We start from the raw sequence: 12,500 nt of genomic DNA, 5'->3' as shown, positions 1-12,500 counted from the left end.
TCATTAAAATCTACTTGAAACAATAATAAAAATTCTATGGAATTATAATGACGGAAACAATAAAAACTATATAACAACGATGAGCAGAATGCCTCAGATATTCGTTGTAATATTAGCACAAGACCAGCGATTTTGAAGGGGGAAAGCAACTTTATTACATCGACCGCAATACAAGACTGGGATCTTTTCGGTTTGAACGGCAGTTTTTTCTAGCGGTATCATATGAAATTGTCACCCATAATTATGACCCTAATATCGATCTATTGCATTTCAATCTGTTTTAGGGTTAGGGTTAGGGTTAGGGTAAGGGTTAGGGTAAGGGTTAGGGTTGGGGGAATGGTATCTTTTTTTCTTCAGAAATGTAAATAAACCCAATCTGTTTCTTAAACGAGGAACATATTCATACGGCACAGAATATTTTCACCTCAATAGACGTCATTGATTGGTTGAAATTGCAGAAATTGATGGAAAAAATAACAACAAATATCTTACAAACCATAGAATTTTCTCAATAAAGCCAAGAGAAAAAGATGTTTTATAAACACATTCTACCAGTATACGAAGTTTAAAAGTGTTTAGTTACGTGGAAGTTATTTAAAAAAACTGCCGGTCAAACCGAAAAGATCCCAACTTTATTACATCGACTCCAATACATGACTGGTACTTTATTTTATCAACTCCTAAAGGACGTAGAGCAAAGTCGAACTCAGCAGTATTTGAACTCAGAACATACAGATTCAGAAGTAATGCCACTGAGCGTTTTGTCCGACACGCCAACGTATCTGCCAGCTCGCTGCCTCCATGACGTCTGAAGTAAGGCTAGAGAAATATGGCGCAAAGAGTAAAAACATCTTGACAAACAAAAAGGAAGTAATCTAACAACACGCATAGCAATAAATTGATAACAGAGAAAACAGAAGACTTTGGAATATCAAGAGAACGAATTTCTCTTAAATAGCTCCTAAATCTTTAATGAGTATCATAATTAAGGCCCCGGAGGAGATCATGTTTCAATTTCTAGTTATAGCTTTGCTAATTTCACAAATGCCTTTTATGATTGCATGGATGTTACATAGTCTTGTTTCTCTATGTTGGATTGTTATTTCTATTAATTATCAATATTAACGGATCAAAACGGAATCGATTATCTTCTGGATATTATTGTTATTTCTTTCTTAGATATTACTCGTCATGTTTGCTAAGTCCTCAAACCTCTCATGTTCTTCCATTAGTTTGGAGTCATCAATTGAATTTTCCGTATATTTTACCGACAAAACTTAGTTTAAAGTATCTAGAATACATCTATATACAACTGGACACTTTTCATATCAGTAACAAGCAGGGTAGGGTTTCTTTTTAAGTTATTGTGATAAAAAAGGCAATGCCTATTAATGCGCCATGCCTAAACTAGCACAATATAAGCAGTTTATAATCATGTTGAAAATGCGTGGACTATTTTCTGAAAGAAAATCTCAGGGTATGAAATTTCAAAGGATTGTTTTCGTAGGGTGTGATATTCAAACCATTTAGCGAGGGATCTAAGATTCTGATATTGCATTGGTGAGGAAAAGAAGAGAGACTGTATTGATTGATTCTGTATTGAGAAAGTATACAACATTCGGAGGCGAACTGGCAGAAACGTTAGCACGCCGGGCGAAATGCGTAGCCGTATTTCGTCTGCCGTTACGTTCTGAGTTCAAATTCCGCCGAGGTCGACTTTGCCTTTCATCCTTTCGGGGTCGATTAAATAAGTATCAGTTACGCACTGGGGTCGATGTAATCGACTTAATCTATTTGTCTGTCCTTGTTTGTCCTCTCTGTGTTTAGCCCCTTGTGGGTAGTAATGAAATAGGTATTTCGTCTGCCGCGACGTTCTGAGTTCAAATTCCGCCGAGGTCGACTTTGCCTTTCATTCTTTCAGGGTCGATAAATTAAGTACTAGTTACGCACTGGGGTCGATGTAATCGACTTAATCCGATTGTCTGCCCTTGTTTGTCCTCTCTATGTTTAGCCCCTTGTGGACAATAAAGAAATAAGAAAGTATACAACATTTTAGTCTAAGAAGAGCGGTGATTAGATGTCGTTGAAGTAATTGCAGAAGGGGTAAAGAATAAACAGCATATAGGTGAGCTAGAAGTTTTAACATGCTCTTGGCTAAACCGTTGCCAGTTCAGGGGACGGTTTCGATTCGGATATGGCGCATGTGATTGTGTGAGTAACAGCTACAGCGTTATCCTAAATATGCGAGCACATCTCCAAAATAGGTCATAACTGAGTTTTGTAGAAGGTTAGCAACTAATTAAAACCGAAGTATTTTCTAGGAGGTAAGAAAATTATGAGACTCGGAATTTGTAGCGATTTTGCAGTTTATTTCTATGTTGTTTATGTATAGAAAGATTGTCGTACTAATGACATGTGAAGCAATTGTTTTTGTGTTGTTGGTGCTGAATAGCTACTATGTTCACATTGAAGGATGTTTTCGTTGGCATTTCGAAGACAAACCATGAAAGTTGTTCGCACCCGGAGTTCTCAGAGTAAAATGTGGTTTCTAGTTCTAGTCCCATTCTGCTGCACCAAGGGCAAGGCAGATGTCCACTACTATAGTTCCGGAACAACTAGTGGCTTGTGAGTGTGAATTTGGTAGACAAAACCAGTGTAGTAGCCCATTGTGCATGTGAATATATACATGTGACCGCGTGTGTATCATTGGCGATTTTCTTTCTCCGTCTTCCCTTCTTTGGATCTTTCCTTTTCCTATGTTTCTGACGAAGAGCTCCGCTCGAAACGTTAAATCTTCCTTCTTTCTTTCCTTTCCTGGGCGTCCAATAACACTGTACTTGTTCCACGTCCTCGCGTTGTTGTATTTTCTCTTTGTCTATGTTTGGATTAATGTCGTTTGGACCAGTCCCGTAGGGACGACGAAATACGACGTCATCATCGGACACATCAGTGGCGATGAGGGTTTGGACAATATCGCCACTGGGACATAACATTACTTAACCAATTAACTAATCAATTCTTCGATTAATTGATCGGTCAATCAATCAACCAGTTAGGCTTTTCAAAGTCATTTCGTCGCCACTCGTGACTTCATCAATGGTGCATATCGCTTCAAGCGTACATTTGACTTGTGACTTAATCTTTAGCTGCAAAGATATTTAACTTGTGTACAATTTCTGTGTAGAGGCACATGGTATAGTGGTTAGAGCAGCGGACACGCGATCGAAGGATCGCGGATTCGAATCTCAGACCGGGCGATGTGTGTGTTTATGAGCGAAACACCTAAGCTCCACGCAGCTCCGGCAGAAGGTAATGGCGAACTTCTGCTGACTTTTTCGCCACAACTTTCTCTTACTCTTTCCTCCTGCATTTTGCAGCTCACCTGCGAAGGACCGGCGTCCCATCCAGGTGGGGAACCTATAAGCGAAAGAAACCGGGAAACCGGCCCTTATGAGCCAGGCGTAGTTCGAGAAGGAATAAACAACAAACAACAAACAAAAATCTCTGTACGTGGAGGCACATGGCTTAGTGGTTAAGGTATTGAAATTCTGATCGTAAGATTGTGGCTTCGATTCCTGGACCAGGCGATGTGTTGTGATCTTGAGAAAAACTCTTCATTTCAAGTTGCTCCTTTCCAGTCAGTTGGTAAAATTAACTAATCCTGCGGTGGACTGGCGTCCCGTCCAGGGTGGAGCATATACGCCAGAGAAATGGGAGAAACGGGGAAACCGGGCCTTCTTACGGTGTAGTGTGGAGAAAGCATAATTTCTGTACCCTCTTCTTTATTTGCTTAACTCTGCAAAGTTCTTCGATTCCTTATCATCACTATGTCCTAGTGATTTTGAATTCGAACAAGAATTACTCAATATATCATACACACCATATATTTAAGAAAATAATTACGAAACATATTTTTTCCTTCGAAAAACTTACAGAATAGGCGTCGCTCCCATACATCTCTTCTAATGTTATTATTATTATTATCATTATAAAGGTGTCGAGTTGGCAGAATCGTTAGCACGCTAGAACAAATACTTAGCGGCTTTTCGTCCGTCTTTACATTCTGAGTTCAAATTCTGCCGAGGTCGAGTTTGCCTTTCATCCTTTCGGGATCGATAAATTAAATACCAGTGAAACATCGAGATCGATAAAATCGACTTATCCCTTGCCTCAAAATTGCTGCTCTTGTGGCAAAATTTGAAACCATTATTATTATTATTGTTATTATTATTGCCTTTGCACAGCTTCTAATGCTGGAGATGTACTACGGTGTCAGCTGTTCACTACCAGTCAACTAATGTAACACCTCTTATTTTTCGAGCACCTTCTGGAGTATTTGAGCGGTTCCAAGCAGTTCTGTTTTCTGCAAGTGCTCCACTCTTATTGCAGCCCCTATTTGTTCCATGTACTTCTCGAGATTTTTACTCACTGTTCCCAGGGCTCCGACAATTATTGGTATTACTACCACTTTTTGCATCAACCACAACTGCTTAACCTTCCAAGCTAACCCGTCATATCTATCGACTTTTCTTTCTTCCTGATCGCATACCTTGTTGTCAGCTGGGCATGCTATATCTATGATCCATTATTATTATTATTATTATTATTATTATTATTATTATTATAATTATTATTATTATTATTATTATTATTATTATTATTATTATTATTATTATTGTCGTTTAGTCGGCGGAAAAACGGATTCCATCATTTCCAACATTTTCAGGGCCTCCAACATTGCTTGCATGTCAAGACCCGGAGACTTGGTCCGAATGCTTGAAACAGAACGGATTCTGTTAAAGGTACCCCAACAGGTGGGAATGTTAAACCGTTCGATGATTTAAGTCTACCGTCAAAAAGAAAGAGTAATTCTTCTAATACACTTCCAAACAGATTTCCACTATCGTCATTCACAAGGTCTTGGTAGACCCAAGTTTAAGTTAGAAAACATATTCCCAGTCTAAATGCGTTGTGGAATTAGACGTGAAACCACGAAGTTGAAAGGCGAACTTCTAAACGACACAACTGTAGCTAAGCTCGCAAATTGGATTCGTCATAAATTATGACTGGCATTAATAACAAGCTAACGATGTAGCCCCTTTGTGGAAACTTGACTTCTCCTTCAAACCACATACTATCATCTTACAAAAAGAATATATACTACGCCTATATATAGGCGCAGAGGTGGCTTTGTGGTAAGTTGCTTGCTTACCAACCACATGGTTCCGAGTTCAGTCCCATTGCGTGGCATCTTGGGCAAGTGTATTCTGCTATAGCCTCGGGCCGACCAAAGCCTTGTGAGTAGATTTGGTAGACAGAAACTGAAAGAAGCCCGTCGTGTATATGTATATATATATGTATGTGTGTGTGTGTGTGTGTGTTTGTGTGTCTGTGTTTGTTCCCCCAATATCGCTTGACAACCGATGCTGTAGTATTTATGTCCTTGTAACTTAGCGGTTCGACAAAAGAGACCGATAGAATAAGTACTAGGCTTACAAAGAATAAGTCCTGGGGTCGATTTGCTCGACTAAAGGCGGTGCTCCTGCATGGCCACAGTCAAATGACTGAAACAAGTAAAAGGGTAAAAGAGTACGTCTTACCACCACCACCACCACCACCACCACCAATAAAAAAATAACAGGAAAATCGTGAATAAAATGTTGTTGTGGGCATCCTTTTGTCTCGGGAGACAATGGAAATTACAAACACTAAACCAGACTAATCCTGCCTGGCTTTTACATTTCATGTCCCCTCCAGTTTCCTCTCCAGTTTTGCGCAGGCCTGGGCTAGATGTAAGAAAATCCTGGGTAGCCCAGTCATCAGGATTCCTCTCTCGACCTTGCTGACGTAGTCCAAAGGAGTGCAGAGCATTATGTTTGGCACCAGCTTGGTTGCAGGAGCTGCCGGAAGAGTGTCGAGTCGAACACTAAACCGCTTACGGGGCTCCACTCCGGATTTCTTTGAAGGTTGTCTCCTTTCTGCAACCCAGGATAGGGGGATCATATAGGGTAGGTCGGATTATTTATCCTACATCCGCTAAAAAGCTATCCGCAGATAGCTGATGGTAATCTCTAGTCATATAAACAACCACACTACGGATGAACTGAGAGAGAAACTTATAAATATCGACAAAGAATTCGGCCTTGCTCTTCTTCCACCACTATAGTAAAAGTGAATTTCCTGGGCCTAACTCTAGACATCGAGACAAGCAAGTGATATCCTTACGAAAAGCTGAACGATGAAAGTTCTAGTATTCATAGGCTCCCATCCCCAGCTGTAATTAGAAACCTAGTCACAAGTATCAGCAGCAGAGGCTTGAATTTATGTGTGGTATGCAACAATAATGAGGCACTTGTGAGGAGTGGTTTTACTGATAAGTTAGTGTATATGGAGAATGCTCATCTCAAACGTTAAGAGATTTAGAGAGTGAAAAGCAATCAAGTTTAATTTTCCATTCAATCAGATGTTTCTACAAATATAGCTAGGAGCTTCCTGACGCTGATTAGATAGGATCGGACAGCACAGATATCTTAAACACTTTAATTCTTATAATCTTTGAAGTTGAGTGCAATAACAGAAGCAAATTCATCCCCATACAATCTTCACCCTACACTGCAACTAATAATTACCGACACTTAACCGACACCCTATCAACCACCCATTGGCAAGATCCTCAAAAGCTTTTTCCTATAAAGCTACCACCACGAGACACCATACAGGCATAACAGCCAATATCTTTAAAGGAAGATACACGAAACACATGCTTTTCTTCTGATGTAGAACAGAAAAACATCTACCTCCATGTCTCGCTTTGTCTGGAAACTTCGAGATTAGAGAAACAAAACCCCCAGCACCACATCCTTAATAGAGAGCCTCGTAATTGCCAATTTTGCCTCCGTGAGAAATCACACATATTCCACCAGTCTGCAGCATCCGTCGGCAGGAAAGCTGGCATGTCTTACTGTTGCCACCAGAGCTACACCCTGGCCACTGAAAACTTAGATTACCTATTTCTCTACTACCCACAAGGAGCTAAACACAGAGAAGACAAACAAGGACAGACAAACAGATTAAGTCGATTATATCGACCCCAGTGCATAACTGGTACTTATTTAATCGACCCCGAAGGATGACAGGCAAAGTGGACCTCGGCGGAATTTGAACTCAGAACGTAGCGGCAGACGAAATACCACTGAGCATTTCGCCCGGCGTGCTAACAATTCTGCCAGCTCGCCGCCTTAACTTAGATATATTAATATTAGTAAGGTAAATCTTCATTTTGATAAAAACAAAAAAAGATAATAAACACCTGCGATCGGTTGAATATAGAAAACAAAATGACACTAGTTTCATCGAACGGAAGTAGTTCAGAGTATTTGTAATTTTCATGGTTATTGAACTGGAAACTAGGATTGGGTTCCATTGATTAAAAATTTGCAAGTACATATTATCGTAATTGAGTACCTTTGTACTAATTCATGAACGCATACAGCACGTGACTGTGTGGTAAAAAGTTCGCTTCCAAATCATACGGTTTGGATTCAATTGGTACCTTGGGCGAGTGTCTTCTACTATAGCCCCGGACCGATCAAAGGCTTGCATGCGGATTTGGTAGACGGAAACTGAAAGAAACCAATGTTTTTGTACGGTTCCATAACCTAAAAGTTTGAACATTGATTAATGTGTCTCAGGAATTATCTATTACTTGTTTCAGTCATGAGACTGCGACCATGCTGGAGTACCATCTTGAAGGTTTGTGTCAAACAAAGCTATCCCATTTCTTGTTGTCTTAACTCTGGTATTTATCTTATTGGTGTATTTGGCCGAATCACTTATTTACGGTGACATAAACAAACCAGCACCGGATGTCAATCGGTAGTGGGCAACCTCAGACACAAAAACACACACTTACACATACATTTATAGCAGATCTTCATACAGTTTCCCTCTATTTAATTCACTCTTGAGGCATTTGTCCTTCAAGTTGTTGACAAATGTCAGATGACGCCTGTCACGCTTGCGAGTTTCATGCTTTTTGCTCCAGAGCAAAATTTTGATTCTTCTTCTTCTTCTTCTTCTCCTTCTTCTTCTTCTTCTTCTTCTTCTTCTTCTTCTTCTTCTTCTTCTTCTTCTTCTTCTTCTTCTTCTTCTTCTTCTTCGTTTTCCGATCTTGTTGGGCACTTTTGGAAGGCTTCCATAGAGATACTCACTGGTCATGTACTGCTGCCACATCGCATCCAGGGATATTCCTAGCATCCTTGTGTATCCATCTAAAACTCTTCTTTACTTGTTTGGTAAGTGTCCACGTTTCGTTGCTATATAAAAGAAGTGACTCGGCAGTGAGAAGAAGCAGAGGGATTTCTGTTCCCCTTAGCCATCTTCATTTCCATATTCTCTTGAGTTTGTGACATGCTGTACAAGCTTGTGCTTTTCCTACTTTGATATCAATATCGGAGTTGTTTACTCAACTTCCAGGATACCTGAAATCCTCAACCGTATTCATCTTAACCGTCCATTGCTCACAGATCACGATTTTTGTTTTGGTCCAAGGACGTGTACACCGCTTCTTCATGGTTTTCAGTGAAAATCAAGTAAGCACTCAAGCATGACTGCGTCAGTAATTATTACTCTTTTACTCTTTTACTTGTTTCAGTCATTTGACTGCGGCCTTGCTGGAGTACCGCCTTTGGTCGAGCAAATCGACCCCCAGGACTTATTCTTTGTATGCCTAGTACTTATTCTATCGGTCACTTTTGCCGAACCGCTAATTTACGGGGAAGCAAACATACCAGCATCGGTTGTCAAGCGATGTTGGAGGGACAAACGCAGACACACAAACACACGCACACACACACACACACACACACACACACACACACACACACACACACACACACACACACACATATATATATATATATATATATACACATATATATGACGGGCTTCTTTCAGTTTCCGTCTACCAAATCTACTCACAAGGCTTTGGTTGGCCCGAGGCTATAGTAGAAGACACTTGCCCAAGGTGTCACGCTGTGGGACTGAATCCGGAACCATGTTGTTGGTAAGCAAGCTACTTACCACAGCCACTCCTGATAAGGTTAGATTTTAACTCTTTATTTTCATATTTCCACGCGTAGTTACGTAATTGTTTATTTGGTTTGAAATAGAATAAAAATGTCTTACCAAACATTAGAAAATTTTGTGCCGCCGTGCTTCGCTGATCTATCATTGACGCCTTCACAAAATTCGATTTTTATTTGGAAAAGTACGAGTTGTATTGAACGTTCTTGAAATAGAGATTGTCTGTTTCAAAGAAATATCTTAGCGAAACCCCTCGGATAATAAAGTCTACTCCCTGTTTCAGCTACTCCGCGTTACCTTTGAAACGCGGTGTAGATGAAACAGGGACAACTGATGAATGGGAATATTTTTTATGTTGCATGTCTCGTTTCTCTGTTTTTTTTCGTTGTTCGAAAAAAAGTTCGTTTTCTATGTTTCTCTTTTATGATTTCGTTTCTCATTGTGTTCAAGTTTTTTTTTCTTTTTTGATGTCCTGTACCTATATATGCATGTATATATACATATATATGTAGGTACGTACATATATGTATGTATATATGCATATATTTATATATTATTTATATCATATGATCGAACACCACGCATCCCTTTCCTATCTCTCTCTCTCTCTCTCTCTCTCTGTGTGCATATATATATATATATATATATATATATATATACATATATATATATACATATATATATATATACATATATATTATATATATATTATATATATATATATATCTATATATATATATATATATATATATATATATATATATTCAAATAGGGTAATAAAATAAATTATTTTTACCAGTGGCCTAGCACAAAAGACGAATTAGTCATTAGACTATATATTTTTCGTATAGAAATATGATAAAAGGCTTCCAAATTATCCCTTTTTGTGTTTCTAGCACTACGCTTCCTTATTTGGAAGCCTTTTATCATATATATATATATGTATATATATATATATATATATATATATATATATATGAGAAATTAAAAAAGGAACTCACCACGCGGGTATAATCGAAATTCCTTTTTTCTGTTACTACTATATATATATATATATGGTACATATATGTTGACTTAGATAACTTAGATATGTTTCGGCCAACGATTGGCGTAAGACACATCAAACTTAAGCACCACCTGGTTGTGTACGTATGCACAGCAATACTTCCTTTTACGAGGATTCGTTTTACGTGACCTCGGGTTTACGAGTTTTATTTCTCAAGCAAGAAGATCCAAATTTTGAACGAAGTGCATAAGTTTCTGCTATCATAGCAAATGCTTCTGCGTATTATCGAGAAATTTATAGAATGCAGAAAAAAGCTTGTACGCAAAAAACTGTAGACTTGATTTTTAAAAAGAAATCTACCAGTCCGTCTACGAGTGCTTGTGAATCGGCGATCGCATCTACAAGTAATGGTGTGCCCGAGTGTAATACGAGTAAAAGTTATTAAAAAAACAATCATAATATTTTTTTATTATAAAGGATTTTATATTATAAAGATTCTTTACATTCTACTGTTGCTTTGTTGTCATTTATTTACGAGTTTTATGAATTTTATTGGTAAAATATGTTTCTGGGAACGAATTGTGATTTATAATATTGCTACTATTGGAAATTATTGCTCTACTTTACGAGTTTTCGCTTTACAAGCAGTCTCCGAGTAAAAATGAACTCGTATATCGAGGCATCACTGTATGTATATATATATAGAGGGTGTTCAAAACGTCTCTCCGCAGTAAGTATTTAATTGCGAAATATATATTTATAGGATGGTATAAGACTACAAAAGTATTTAGAAGAAGTTACAAGATTTAAAAATAAACTTTATGAGAGGTGTTGAAAGTATCGTTCTTCATTTTCAATGCGGAAGTACACATGTTTTGAGACACATCTTGGAGAGTCTGAATGGGTATGGACCACGTGAAGGTTATGATTGCGTCTTTTAGCTCATTAATGGTTTTCGGGCGATTCTTCTATACTGATCCTTTACTTTCTCCCCAGGAGAAAAAGGTATGGCGTTGTTAAATCAGGTGATCTTCGTGGCCAAAGTCCCTTCGAGATAATCCGTTCACCGAAAAATTCACTGCGGAGAAACTTTTTTAACACCCTGTGTACGTATTACATACATACATACATACATACATACATACATACATACATAATACATACATACATACATACATGTGTGTATGTATGTATGTATGTATGTATGTATGTATGTATGTATGTAGGCGTAGGAGTGGCTGTGTGGTAAGTAGCTTGCTTACCAACCACATGGTTCCAGGTTCAGTCCCACTGCGTGGCACCTTGGGCAAGTGTATTCTACTATCGCCTCGGGCTGACCAAAGCCTTGTGAGTGGATTTGGCAGACAGAAACTGAAAGAAACCCGTCATATATATGTATATGTATGTGTATGTGTGTCTGTGTTTGTCCCCACCAACATCGCTTGACAAACAATGCTGGTGTGTTTATGTCCCCGTAACTTAACGGTTGAGCCAAAGACACCGATAGAATAAGTACTAGGTTTACAAAGAATAAGTCCTGGGGTCGATTTTCACAACTAAAGGCGGTGCTCCAGCATGGCCACAATCACATGACTGAAACAAGTAAAAGAGTAAAAGAGTATATGAGAGCTGGCGTGGTGTATATGTGGTATATACAAACACACACACACAGACACACACGCACACGCACACACACAGATATGTGTATGGTGGAGGTATCAACTATTGCCCATTGGGCATAAAATTATGTAGAGTCGCAGATGCATTACAGTAACCTACGAACTATATATCTTCTCTACAGAAAGTCATATTTTCTCCAATTAATCAACAGACATATGCAATTTTACGTTGTTGTTTTTGAACGCATATATATCTCTCTATATATAAAGCTGAAGTTGTCTGTGTATGGCAAGTTTGGTAGCCTTCAACTAACACTATCTCCTCCGAGACCCTGCGGCGCAAGTTGACCAAAATTGAGAGTATGATAGAAAAAGGCTTGATCTTCCTTCCGTAGATGAAAAAATTCAAATCGGACCATGTTAACACCAAAAATTATTTACATCAAAAAGGTGCTTTTTTTCTATGAAAATCCCTATTTTTTACGATCTTTTGACTGCTGTGTCGTCATTTTTCGGTGTATTTCAACCAGAAAAATGTCCACTTAAAGAGAATAACAAGCTACATAATGCAAAATTTTTACGTTTCAAAAATTCCAATTCTAAAGGGTCGAAACAAACCCGAGCAACGCCGGGCGATACTGCTAGTTTGAGTCTACAAAGAAATGAATTCTCAGATATAGATATTTCACAAAATCATCTGCTTACCTGCCTAAACCGATTTCCATATCGCATTCCTTCTTGCAGTCACTTCTTTAAAATCCCATCCTCGTGTTATTAGTTTATTTTACTCG

At 38.5% G+C, this 12,500-nt stretch overlaps 1 protein-coding gene across 2 annotated transcripts in view; it reads right to left on the bottom strand.

Annotated features, from left to right (window-relative positions):
* The window catches only part of LOC115210570 (solute carrier organic anion transporter family member 4A1-like), a 69,917-nt gene that overhangs the window by 57,333 nt on the left and 84 nt on the right, over positions 1–12,500 (bottom strand). For both annotated transcript variants that reach the window (XM_036502405.1, XM_036502406.1), the window contains exon 1: positions 12,415–12,500. This exon is cut by the window's right edge and continues 84 nt beyond it. The gene's annotated coding sequence lies outside the window, so the exon portion shown is untranslated. The remainder of the gene's footprint in view (positions 1–12,414) is intronic.

Source organism: Octopus sinensis, linkage group LG4 (genome assembly GCF_006345805.1).
Source record: "Octopus sinensis linkage group LG4, ASM634580v1, whole genome shotgun sequence".
In the NCBI taxonomy this organism is placed as follows: Eukaryota; Metazoa; Mollusca; class Cephalopoda; order Octopoda; family Octopodidae; genus Octopus; species Octopus sinensis.
This window is presented reverse-complemented; position numbering and strand designations above follow the sequence as displayed.